Here is a 12242-nt window from a genome sequence, read left to right on the forward strand (position 1 = left end):
CAACTCACACACCATGGAATAAGAAGGGGTGACATGAGTCAGCTTCAGCTCTTTCCTGGTGGGTCAAATGTGAGCATAGTTGGTATTTTGAAGTTTTAAGCTGTTTTTCTCTTTGTTGAAAGGTGGAGATTTGAATTCTTCTTTGGAGCATATCATTCCTTTGTTATGTTTTACACATTTGTAAAGGTACTTGGGGAAAATCCTGAGGTAGATTTTTTTTTACACTGAGAAGCTTACTATTTTGTCTGTAAACATAAATGGCTATTTATGGTTGTTGAGCCAGCAACCTATTTTATTTTTTTCAGGGAGGTGGGGAAGGATGAGGAAAATGATTTTTTTCTATACACAAGTTATACATTTAGAATGTTTTGTGCCTATGAACTATTTTTTGTGGAAAATTTCATTTTTCTTTTAATCGTCATTGGCAAAAACTGTGAAACTACGAAGACTCAAAGTTTTATCTTCTATCTACCAATGAGAGGAAGACCAAAAAGAAACTGGACTTAGTTTGACACAATTCAAACTTGGCATCTGTATTTGTTTGCTAGGACTGCTGTAACAAAGTACCACAGACCAGGTGGCCCAAACAACAGGAATGTATTTTCTCACAATTCTGGAGGCTACAGGCTAAGATCTAGGTGTTAGGAGGATTGGTTCCTTCTGAAGACCTTGAGGGAAGAATCTGTTCTTGGCTTGTCGATGGCTGTCTCCTCTCTTTTGCCTTTCCACCATTTCTCTCTGTGTGTGTGTGTGTGTGTGTGTGTGTATACAAATTTCTTCTTGTCAGGACATCAGTGGCATTGGGTGATGATCTGCCCTAATGACTCAACTTAATTGATTCTTTAAAGACTCTTTCTCTCGGGCTTTCCTGGTGGTCCAGTGGTTGAGAATCCGCCTGCCGATGCAGTTAGGGGACACTAATTTGACCCCTAATCCGGGAAGATCCCACATGCTGTGGGGCCATGAAGCCAGTGCATCATGACTGAGCTTGCACTCTGAAGCCCAGGAGCAGCAGCTACTGAAGCCCACGTGCCCGAGAGTCTGTGCTTCACAACAAGAGGAGCCACTGCAATGAGAAGCCCATGCACTGCATCTAGAGCGTAGCCCGCACTCTCCACAATCAAAGTCCATGTCCAGCCACAAAGACCTAGTGCAGCCAGAAATAAAAATAAATAACTTTTTTTTAAGGCTCTTTCTCAAAAATATAGCCACATTCTGAGATACTGTGGCATAGGACTTCAACATATGAATATTTGAGGTGGGGGGTTACAATTCAGTCCTTAACACTGTCCTCCATATTATTTCAGTTACATTAACCTGGAATTGATGAGTATTTCAGAGCATATTATTTTGCAACTACTCTGTTGGGGTCATAGGCTAAGTCTATGACTTCAGTCTCACAGCAAGTCCTACTATTTAGGAAAAGACTGATCCAGAGACAGAAAAGCAAATTGAGAAGTCAGGCCAAGGGTTGGAGGGAGGGAAAATTCTGTTTCTCTTTGGGCAGCTGGACCTGGACTCTGAGTTGTTGGAATGTATGGAGCACATAGCAGTGAGGATAAGGAAAAGTCAGCCTTCTGGAAGCAGGCTGGGAGGTCAGCAGCATGATTCTTTAGGGGATACCATCAAGCATACATGTGGGGCCCATGGGCTCCTGGAGTATCACATCTAGCAGCAAGAATACATTACTAGGTATAATGTTATTTCTTGCTTATGCTTAAACTTCCACTATTTTTAAAGAAATTCAAGACCAGTCTAAGTGATGCTGTAGAGAATCAAGGGAGAGTTCTCTTCCAGACCTGGGTTTGAGCCTTAGAGGCTTCCCTGGTGGCTCAGGGGTAAGGAATCTGCCTGCCAGTGCAGGAGACAGGGAGACCTGGGTTTGATCCTGGGTCGGGAAGATCCCCTGGAGAATGAGATGGCAACCCACTCCAGTACTCTTGCCTGGAAAGTTCCATGGACAGAGGAGCCTGGCAGGCTACAGTCCATGGGGTCACAAAAGAGTCGGACACGACTTAGCGACTAAACAACAACAACAACAATAACAGCGGGACCAACACAGCCCCCAAACCTCCTGTGTGTCCCATGTGCTGCAGCAGATCGTGTCCTGGGATCATAGCCTGGAGGCTTGATGAAGAACTGGAACTAGATGAGCTCAGACTGGGAAGTAAGGGTGGGTCTGTGTGTGCTTTGAGTTGCAGTGTAGTTGGTAGAGGTGATAAGCCATTGTAGTTTGAGTGTTAATATCAATGTAACTTCATTTTATTGTCATTAGCAGTGAACCTTGGGGATCATGTTCACTGAGGAATCTTTTTAAAATCAGATGTGTCAATTAAATTTTCTTTAATGAGTATTCATCGCCAGGAAGGCAGCAAAATGTCTGAGGAAAAATGAAAGCTTTGTAACTAACTAGACTTTTGTAAGTGCTAAAAGCAGTGGAGGCAATAGTCTCATTGTTTTGGATCTTTAAATAGCAACTTAGAGGCACTTAATAAGTTCCAACTTTAGCCTACATCAACTGTCCCAGTAATGCTTCCTGTTATTTTCTGGTCCAAGATTCTATCCAAGAGCATGTTTGCATTTAGTTGTTACAGCTCATCAGTTTCCTCCCATTTGAAACTGTTCTTCAGTCTTTTCCCATCTCCCACATCCTTAACAGTCTTAAAGAATATAGACCTTTCATTTTATATTGACTGTTATTTGGGTCTGCCTGATATTTCCCCATGACCAGACTATAGTGGAGGATGTCATTTAGAAATCACCATCTAGGTGTTCAGTGTGATCATTGCTACTAGTGACCCCTGCATCTAGACACTCTCAGAGGATAGCATTAGGTAAGGTATACATGTATATATGTGCATACGCATATACACACATTGACATCAGCCACTATTTCCATATTTATCTGAATGTGTTTAGTGTATACTTAGTCACCTAGTCATATCTGACTGTTTGAGATGCCATGGACTATAGCCCACCAGGATCCTCTGTCTGTGAAGTTTTCCAGGCAATTTATCTGAATATATACATTAAAAATCCTCTAAGTTCACACTGAGGCTTAAAACCCCAGTCTAGTACTTCAAGATTCTTTCTAGTCTCCCCTCTTCCATGTTTGTACAATACCTTCTCAGACAGAGACTTCTGCTGTCCTCGATATATTTACTTATTTGCTCTATCAATTAACTTATTTACTCAGTTTCCAAGCACTCCAGTCATATATTTCCTCTGCCACTTCCATGCCACACCTTCTCCTCAGCCAGCTGTTTCAGATGTCAGCATCTCTTCCCCAGCGTGGGAAGTGAAAGGAATGTGAGAGAAAAAGGACCGTTGGAAAGGGAAGTAAAGATGGAAACGGCAGGGAAATGTCTTTTTATTAAAGTCAGTTTGAGTTGACTTTTCTGTTACTTGCCACCTAAACCATGCTAAATGATGCAACCCAGAATTGCTCAGTCACTAAGTTGTGTCTTTGCGACCCCATGGACTGCAGCATACCAGCACGCAACCCATTATACATTATTGCAATTATTTGTTTGCAAACATGTTGGCCCACTGGATTATGAGCTGTGAAAAAGACTCATCTCTTTACCTCTATTTTTTCCAGTGGTTTCCACAGTGCCTTACACATGGTGGGTACTTGGTAACTGCATCTGGTGCCAGTGACCCAGAAACAATTGACATAATTTTCTCCAAGAGCTAGTAGGAATAATCAATACAATCAGATAATCTCTAAAATAGATACAAGTGGAAAGAGTTATGAGCATATAGGAAGAAAGCATAAGGAGGGCTTCCTGGGTCGTTCAAATGGTAAAGAATCTGCTTACAACGTAGGAGGCCTGGGTTCGACCCCTGGGTTGGGAAGATTCCCTGGAGAAGGGCATGGTAACCCACTCCAGTGATCTTGCCTGGAGAATTCCATGAACAGAACCACCTGATGGGCTACAGTCCATGGGGTCGCAAAGCATCAGACACGATTGAGCGATTTCACTCACTCCCTCAAATGGGAGTTTACCAGTATAAACAAATCAGAGCTGTCTTCAGATAATTGTATATGTTTTAAATATATTTCAATAATTTCCGTAGAATTTAAGGTTGCGAAGTTGACTGAATGGTCATATGTTCTGAATGAGTGGGTTAGAATTAAAACTAGGAGCTGAATGAATACTTGAATTAAAGTCCCTGAAAACTGTAAGGTGCTACCTTCCCAGTGGTAAAACCTATTTTAGTAGCATTTTCTTAAAAACCTCAAAATAGTTTAGCCTTGTCGAGCAGGAGAAGTCAGGACTGATCTCATTTCAACAACACTAACCACAGTGCTGACACCTTGTGTCTCTATAGTCCTTCCTTTTACATTAAAATGTTTCTGACTCTGAACTCTGAGAGGGCAGGATATGTGTCGGCTGTGTTCATCAAGGCATCCTCGGCACCCAGCTAAACACTTAATGAAAATGCCATCCTGTGTAACTTCATCCAGTTTTCCGAATGCACTGAGAATGGCAAACACGATACCCAGAATCATGGATATCTATTCTCTCTAAAGAGAGCTAAGGACCCATGTGTCTGGATGGAGCCACCTCCTGTTTGCCTGCTCCTACCTCCAGTTTCTTGTTGCCTTTTCCTGGATTTTAAAGACTCCCTATTCTTGGCTCCACATGTCTCCCTTTCTACTCCACTCGATCCGCCTCCTTGTGGATTGATCAGTTTCTCTTGATTCACCTTTCTGGCAGATGACAGTGAAACTTCTCTTTAGGAAGCAGTCGTTGGGTGTTCCAGGATCAGGCAATAGACAGAAAGGTCAGAGACTAGAGCCTACAGTCACAGACTATGTGGGTAGCAGAGCCTGAATTAGATTTTTCAACTCCAGGACAGTTCCAATAAGCTCCACTGAAAAGGAAGCCAGAAAGGGCAGTTTTCACATTTCTGCAGAATTTTTGCAACATCTGGGACCAAGGTCGGTTCAATTAACTCACATTTATGTGCCTTGAACAACAACCTCATATCCCATAGTTAGACTGTACTGTCAGCAAGTAAATCAGTTCACGTGGGTCATTCTTTCTGTCCTTATAACTTAAACAATATGGTAGGTGGCCGTGATCAGGGATAACAGCAAACATGGAAGAGATCACTCCAAATAAAATATTAACTAATGCAAGTTTGCTGTGTAAGTGGCTTGATGCATGGTAAATTGCATCTGCACTTGGCCAAATGGTAAGTGATGTATGTTGGGCACAAGAATAATAAATACAAGGAACAATCAATTGAACTGAACTAAAGTGGTGTGGTTTTGAAGGACGGCTTGGAGTTATATCTTCCAAACATAGCTAAAAAAAAGGACTCAATTAAAAAGTAAATTGGAAAACTATAAAGTAGCTGACACAAATACAAGGTTAAGTTTATGGAAGTTATAAATGCTAAACAGTTTCCCTCTACGATTCCAATTTCTGCCCACTCTGATTCTTCTTGTGCCTTCCATTTTTTTTATGAGCATTATTACTCAACAGGAGAACAATCAGTTATATCAGAGCCATTCACTGTAAAGTTTGTGTCAATAATTTTTATTGAAATAGGACAAAAACAAAGGAGTTTGTAGAGAGAGGCAAATTATTATGCTACCAGGGTTCCGTGAGGAGTCTTTGAGCTGCAGGGGAAAAAAGGAAAAACTCTCCCTGTGGAGAGAATAGAATGTGTTTCATTTCAATATCTATTACAATTATGAAAGAGCCAGAGCATTCCATGGCTTTGAACAGTCTTTGTGAACAGAGCTTTATGTCAGGGCTGTCTGTGGGTATGATTTTTAGGCCCCGAGGCTGGTAGTTCAATAACTAGCAGAAATAGTCAGGGCTTTGGGGATGGGGAGCAAAATGAGGGGTAGGAATCAGGATGCTCTAGCCTGAGTGATCATAAGAAACCCTTCAGGGGATTTTCATTTTAAATATGGATTTTTTTGGTACCCTTATGGAATCTCAATCTCCTGGGGCACTGTAGGGAGGTACATTCCTAAATTAACTATCTTTCTAGTTTCAGGGCTTGAAAATCGCAAACATGTAACTAATGCCAGGCTTGGTGTCATGGAATGTTCTAATGGGAGGGACATGGCAACTGTGGGAAGAGTGAGGTGGGAGATGGGAATATCTCTGGTTGGCACATTTACATGGATGCTCTGCCACTAGGATGTGAGCTCTTTTAGACAAGGGAGTATCCTCGTTATTTTTGGATCTCTAGCGGTCCAGTGTCTAGTACATCCTGGCACCTGGTGGGTGGATCCTTTTATGCTGGTATGATCACTTCCAGATTCCCAGGCAGGTAAATTAACAGCAAGCACAAATTGGTTAAGCTGGTTAAGACCTATTTTAAGTATCCAGCTGAAGGGTTGGGATTAATAGCCAATAAGAGTAATATTGAATGGCTAATAATACTCATGGCTAAAAGGATCACCTTTAAGCGAAGCACAAGGGGAAAACAAGGCGGAAGCCTTGGACTCTGTTCACGTGGCTCTGGGCTCCTCAGGACAGCACACAGTTGCCCTCAGCTCTGCCACCTCCTTGTTTCACTGCTCAGGAAGACGTTAGGTCCTGGTGTGCAAGGCTGGGGCTACTCTCTGCTCCCTTTCCTAGAAGGCACACACAGGAGTTCAATCAGAAGAGCCCTTTGGATGAACTATCAAAGTGGCAAGTTGCATGTTTTTTTATAAGTCTTTGGCCTTGTTTGTGTCATAGGCAAATAAGCCAGCCCCAGTGTGTTGATCTCAATAGAGATAGCTGTTTACATAAAAATAAATGCCAAACCCGACTTGAAGCAAAACATAGTTATAGGTTAATTTCCTTATCTGTCCGGTGCTTACTTCTTATTTCTTACCAGGCATATTTCTAATACTGTCCTTGTTTTTCTGTCTTTTATCATCTATGCTTGAAGTCCTCTTGCTCTTGCTAATAGCCTTGACTTGCCTTTTTAGTTCTGATATCAAAAATCAAACTGATGATAACATATTTTATGACTAATCCTTTTCAACGAGGGCTTTGTTAGTGGCTCAGAGGGCAAAGAATCTGCCTACAGTGCAGGAGACTGAGGTCAGGAAGATCCCCTGGAGAAGGGAATGGCTGCCCACTGTAGTATTCTTGCCTGGAGAATTCCATGGACAGAGGAGCCTGGTGGGCTATAATCCATGGGTTTGCAAAAAGTCAAACACTTTCACTTTTCAACAAACATAACGCATAAACACAGTAGCAAAGATTTACAGATAGCAAGTTAGAAATCACTGATCCAAAGCTAAGTCATACTACCTGACCAGGTAAGCAAAAGACTGGTTAGCTCTAGATAGGAGTCCTTAGGTGAGTTTCATTGTTTCTGCATAGAGATATGTGTGTATGAATGTGTGTGTATGTACGTGTTGGTGTGTATGTGTATTTAGTGGATTCATTGCTAACTGAAAAAGTGAGTAATTTCATATATAGGGCTCCCCTCATAGCTCAGTTGGTAAAGAATCCACCTGCAATGCAGGAGACCCTGGTTTGATTCCTGGGTCGGGAAGATCCCCTGAAGAAGGGATAGGCTACCCACTCCAGTATTCTTCGGCTTCCCTTATGGCTCAGCTGGTAAAGAAGCCGCCTGCAATGTGGGAGACCTGGGTTTGATCCCTGGGTTTGGAAGATCCCCTGGAGAAGGGAAAGGCTACCCACTCTAGTATTTCATATAAAACCAATCTCTGCATCCAACTGCTTTAAAAACTGAGAAGACTTGAGGATTGCATTGTAGGGTTTCACAAACACTGGGGTGTGCTTTCCATTCGCAGGGTTGGCGGCTTCATTCTTTTATATATCCTGTCTGGTTCTGGTAGCCTTTTCAGCTTGCCGTCCCCAACTAGAAGAGAGCAGCCCCGGCCTCTTGCCTCACTTTGAAGATCCTTTGCTATTCGGTCTTCCCTCCAGCCCCTAGCCCATTAGTTATGATCAAAGCTCTTTAACAGCAATGGGCCCTTGAAGGCAGTGCAGGTTCAGATTCAACAGCAATTATCAAATGCCTTCTAGGGCGTCAGTTACTGTGTTTTCATATACATTGACTTTTCCAAACTTGAGCTTACTGTACAACCACTTAATCATCCAGGAGAGATTAAATATTATCTGATATCCCTAAGAGGGTTAACTGAGACACTCCATGACCACTGCCAGAAGGTGTCAAACACCCCCACGCCTGAAGCCCCCCAAAGCTTTTATTTACAATGAAAGGCTGTGGCCAGAGTTGGTAAAGATAAGGTTAAAGTTACTCTTGAATCCCCTGAATTAACTGCTTGAAATACCCTAAACTAATGGAGGAGGAGGGGCCTTTCCACACACAGGTCTCAGATCCCCTCCCTCAAGACATTTCTGCAGTTTCTTGAGAGCTGTGAGCAGTGATGAAGTGGAGAGAGAAGATGCTGATGAGGGAAGAACTGATTTGGTATTGGCCAGCCTGTAGGGGACGGTTGACCTTTGGGGTCAGGGGAGGTAGTGTCCACCATGGGAGAATGACTGTGCCCCGATGGTCTTCTGGGTAGGGAGGGAGCGCTCAGCACCTTGAGGGGATGTCACGTGCTATATCGTGTATCTGTCTTCAATGCTGCCCCATACTTGCCTTTCTTTCCTAAAGGGATAGAGTCTGACATTCTACAATTAAGCAGCAACAACAACACCTGAAATCCTTAGCAAATGGCCTGGTCTATATTACACTAGCATAAGACCTTTCCCAGGAGGATAATGTGAAGGGGGAGGTGCTGAAAGGGATGGAAAGAGGATGGGAAAGAGGAGCGCCGGTCAGGAACTCAGCGTGCATGGATGGCTGGGAGGAGACTGGATGATGACACGCTGAAGCTAGAGAGACCTTATAATAAAGCAAAGTCAATCATTGCCCTTCTCGGCTTGAAGCTCTGATGTCTACCCTGTCCCACAGACATATAATATGATCCATAACCGTGAGCCATGTGAGTAATTTAAAAATGTTTAGTAGCCACATTATTACTGTCTCTTGCATGCTCAGTTGTGTCTGACTCTCTGTGATACCATGGATTGTAGCCTGCCAGGCTCTTCATGGGATTTTCCAGGCAAGAATACTGGAGTGGGTTGCCATTCGCTTCTCCAGGGGATCCAACCCACATCTCCTGTGTCTCCTGCCTCGGCAGGCTGATTCTTTACCACTGAGCTCCCTGGGAAACCCAAATTAAAAAAAAGTAAAAACTAGGTGAAATGAGTTTTAAGACTATATTATACTTAACCCATATAGTGAAATATTATGATTTTAAAGCATAATCAACACAAAAATTATTGATGAACTATTTTTAAAAATTATTTATTATTTATTTATAGTTGCCCTGGGTCTTCGTTGCTGCACTTGGGCTTGCTCTACTTGCAGTGAGCAGGGGCTACTCTTTGTTGCAGTGCACAGGCTCCTCATGGCAGGGGTTTCTCTTGTTTTGGAGCATGGGCTCTCGGTGAGCAGGATTCAGTAGTTGCAGCACACAGGCTCAGCAGTTGTGACTTGTGGGCTCCAGAGTGCAGGCTCCATAGTTGAAGTGGGGTTGCCCGAGGCATGTGGAATCTCCCCAGATCAAGGATGAAAGCTGTGTCCCCTGCATTGTCAGCTGGATTCTTATCCACTATACCACCAGGAAAGTCCTTGCATGCATGCATGCTAAGTCACTTCAGTCGTGTCCGACTCTGTGCGACCCTATGGACACAGCCCCCCAGGCTCTGCCGTCCACAGGATTCTCTCGGCAAGAATAGTGGAGTGGGTTGCCATTTCCATCTCTGAGAAAGTCCTAACATACTTTTTATAGAAAAAAATTTCAAAATATTTGGTGTGTGTTTTATACTTGCAGCATCTCTCTATTCAAACTATCTGTATTTGAAATATAAGCTTGGCTTCCAGTGTTAGTGGCTAATGTGTTGGCCAGCACAGCCTTAGATGGTTTCCCATTACTTTTAGGACAAAATCCAAAATCTTTGGTCTGATTCAGTAGGCTCTTGATATGACTATCCCTTTTGTCTTATCTCATGCCATGACCTCCTTTACTTTGGTGCTAGGTATAATAAATTTTTTGTTGAACTCTTTTCCTCTCTCAAACTTCTGGGGTCTCGCAAATATAAATTCTGTTGCTGGAAAACCCTCACACACTTTTGTCCGAATAACTCTTACTTATCCTTATGTATTTATATGTATATTGGATCCACTTTGAGCTTTCTGTTTATTTACCTTAATCTGTTTTATTTTGTTATCAGCCCCATTACTTACTATATTTTTCAGTGCATTTTGATATAGATTCTAGAGGAATGAAGATCTCTTTTTTTCCTTTTCAAAGATTTTCAAAAAGTGTTTCTCACTTCTTTACTTCCTGTTGGATTTGAAATTCATTTTTCCTCTTCAAAACAATACCGTTGGATCATAAAGAAAGCAAGGGAATCCAGAAAAACATCTGCTTCATGTACTATGTTAAAGCTTTTGACCATGTGGATCACAACAAATTGTGGAAAATTCTTAAAGAGATGAGACTACCAGACCACCTTATCTGTCTCCTGAGAATCCTGTATGCAGGTCAAGAAGCAGCAGTTAGAACTGGACATGAAACAACAGACAGACAGGTTCAAAACTGGGAAAGAAGCACATCAAGTCTGTATATTATTACCCTGCTTATTTAACTTCTGTGCAGAGTACATCATGCAAAATGCCAGGCTGGATGAATCCCAAGCTGAAATCAATATTTCTGGGAGAAATAGCAACCTCAGATGTGCAGGTGATACCACTTTAATGGCAAAAAAGAGGAACTAAAGAGACTATTGAAAGAGTGAAAAAGCTGGCTTAAAACTCAACATTCAAAAAAATTTAAGATCATGGCATCCAGTCCATCATGGCGAATAGAAGGAGAAAAAGTGGAAATAATGACAGATTTTCTTTTCTTGGGCTTCAAAATCACTGCAGATGGTGACTGCAGCCATGAAATTAAAAGACGCTTGCTCCTTGGAAGAAAAGCTATGGCAAACCTGGACAGCATATTAAAAAACAGAGACATTACCTTGCTGACATTACTGTCTAGTCAAAGCTATGGTTTTTCAGTAGTCATGTATGGATGTGAGAGTTGAACCATAAAGAAGGTTGAGTGTAAAAGAATCAATGCTTTTGAATTGTGTGGAGAAGACTCTTGAGAGTCCCTTGGACTGCGAGGAGATCAAACCAGTAAATCCTAAAGGGACTCAACCCTGAACATTCTTTGGAAGGACTGATGCTGAAGTTGAAGCTCCAGTATTTTGGCCACCTGATGCAAAGAGCTGACTCATTGGAAAAGATCCTGATGCAAAGAAAGATTGAAGGCAAAAGGAGAAGGGGAAGGCAAAGGATAAGATGGTTGTATAGCATCACCAACTCAATGGATATGAATTTGAGCAAACTCCGAGAGATAGTGAAGCTCAGGGGAGTCTGGTGTGCTGCACTCCATGGGGTCACAAAAAGTAGGAGATGACTTAGTGACTAAACAACAACAAACAATACCTACATTTAATTTGGTGAAAATGTATACTTTGCAATTATTGAGACTTCCCACAAAGAATGAGGTTATAGCTTCTTACTTGACTTTTCAATATCCTTCTATTTTTCCTTGAAGCATGCTTTTCCATTGCCTTCAGAGGTATCATAAAATGAAGGATGCATTTACCAGGGAGATGACTTTGAGACTGAGATCAGCCTGCAAGAAATTGATTAGGGAATGCTCTTGGAATTGTTATCTGTGAAGAAGGGAAGGAAACAGGATGGAGTGGAAAATATTGGGCCTCACAAATACTCTGGCCAACCTTGTGAGAGTTCTAAAACCCTTTAGGGTTGTCTCAAATTGAGTTGATGGGTGTAGCTTTTAGAACCTCTGGGTAACCACTGGTTATGACTATCATGAGATGTGTCTGCTCCCTGAGGAGGAGGTGTAGCCCCTGGGAAGGTAGTTATCTCCAGCTGATGACAGTTTCCTGAATGGAAGGAGTAAGTCCTCCAGTCCTGAAGGGGGCGCTAGATAGCACAGTACACTCCACTCTTCTGGTGTACCTTCCTCATCTCTGGATGCTCAATCTTTGCTCACGTTTTGCAGATTTCTTTCCCCTGAACTCCAACTCTAAATATTCAAGTATAAGAGAACCTCCTAGGTTCTCTAGTACTTCCTCTCAACATTTCTTCTTCTTCAGTCAATATTCCCTGAATTATACATTCTTCTTCTATAATTAAAGTTAATTTTAGAT

The sequence above is a fragment of the Muntiacus reevesi genome, chromosome 17, assembly GCF_963930625.1.
Source record: "Muntiacus reevesi chromosome 17, mMunRee1.1, whole genome shotgun sequence".
Lineage (NCBI taxonomy): Eukaryota > Metazoa > Chordata > Mammalia > Artiodactyla > Cervidae > Muntiacus > Muntiacus reevesi.